The following is a 1,486-nucleotide window of genomic DNA, read 5'->3' as shown; positions in this document are numbered from 1 at the left end:
TTGCCTTGGTTTCCCCCAGCTGGGCACCCCCTCCCCACCCTGCCCTTTCTCCCTCCATAAATATGGAACCTGGGGGCCAGGCTGTTCCCAGACCCCCGCTGCCTCAAGGGCTGCCCTAGCCCCCCCCCAGTCAGAGCCCTGTCTCGTTGCCATGGCTACAGGGCTGGAACCCCCCTGCCCCAACCCAGCATGGGGAAGGGGGGGCATCATGGAGGCCTCCATCCCCTTAGCTCAGGTCTCTGACTTTTTGTGAGGGTCAGGCCTGGTGGGTGAGAGCAGGGGACATGGGGGGCAGGGGGTGGACACCTGGTTCCCAGCAGATAGTTGGGCCTGGCTAGAAAGAGGTAGGGGGGTATGACCTTCAGGTGCTTGCTCCCACCTGGTTTTGGGCCTGGGGGGCAGGGCCGGGGGTCCTAAGCCCTTTTGCCAAGCCAGGATTGGGTAGAGGTGGGGATCTGCCAGCCCTCCACTCCCCCCACACTGTCCCCTCCCCCGCTCTTGGGTATCCCTCATGAAAAGGCTGCAATTAGTGGAGTTGGCGCCAGCGGGAAGTGTCATTAGGAGCTGGAAATGGAAATGTAATCAAGGCCCCGCTGGCCCCCCATGAACCCTGCACTGCTGCAGGGGACTCAGCCCTGCCGGTGCCCCTCACTCCTGACCTGCAGTCCCTGCAGTGAGATGGGGCTGGGCTCTCTCCACTTTCCAGGAGGGGTCTGGGGGGTCGGAGCAAGGGGTGCTAGGAGCTCAGACACCAAGGTTCCCTTCGGCTGCGGAGTCAGGTGCACCTCCCGCCTGGGGGCTGGGCCCATGAGCAGTGCATGCTGGGAGCTCTGCTTGCTCTGGGGCTGAGCAGTGCGTGCTGGGAGCTGGGTTCTCCTCGGGCAGAGGTGCATTGTGGGAGTTTGACTCACCTTAGGGGCAGAGCAGTGGATGCTGGGAACCTGATTCACCTCAGGTAGAGCAGGGCATTGTGGGAGCTCTGCTATCACTGAGGCAAAGCAGTGCATACTGGAAGCCTGGCTCATCTCAGGGGCAGAGCAGTGCATTGTGGGACCTTTGCTCACTTAGGAGCTGAGGTGTGCGTGCTGGAAGATTTGCTATCTCTGGGGCCGAGTGATGCATGCTCACTTCAGGGCGGGGCAGACCAGTACATGGCAGAGCCTGGTTTTCCTCAGGGGCAGAGCAGTGCATGCTGGGACCTTGAGGAACAGAACGGTGCATGCTGGGAGCTCGGCTTTCCCCAGGCAGGAGCAAGACACGCTGGGACTCATGCTAAGCCCCACTGTGTGTCGGGAACTCTAGCGTAGGTGGGGGGGTATGACCCGCATTCCCTCCCCCAGCCCTCCAATCACAAACCGTCCTGGGTAAGATTGGCAGGCCTTTCCCGCCTCTTTACCTGCAGCTGGTCCTATCAGACGCCTCCCCGCCGGTGATTGACAGCTCTGCTCCCTCCCCCTCCCCCCCCCCCCCACCGTCGCCCCCCCCC

The sequence above is a fragment of the Alligator sinensis genome, unplaced genomic scaffold, assembly GCF_000455745.1.
Source record: "Alligator sinensis unplaced genomic scaffold, ASM45574v1 scaffold1745_1, whole genome shotgun sequence".
NCBI lineage: Eukaryota > Metazoa > Chordata > Crocodylia > Alligatoridae > Alligator > Alligator sinensis.
This window is presented reverse-complemented; position numbering follows the sequence as displayed.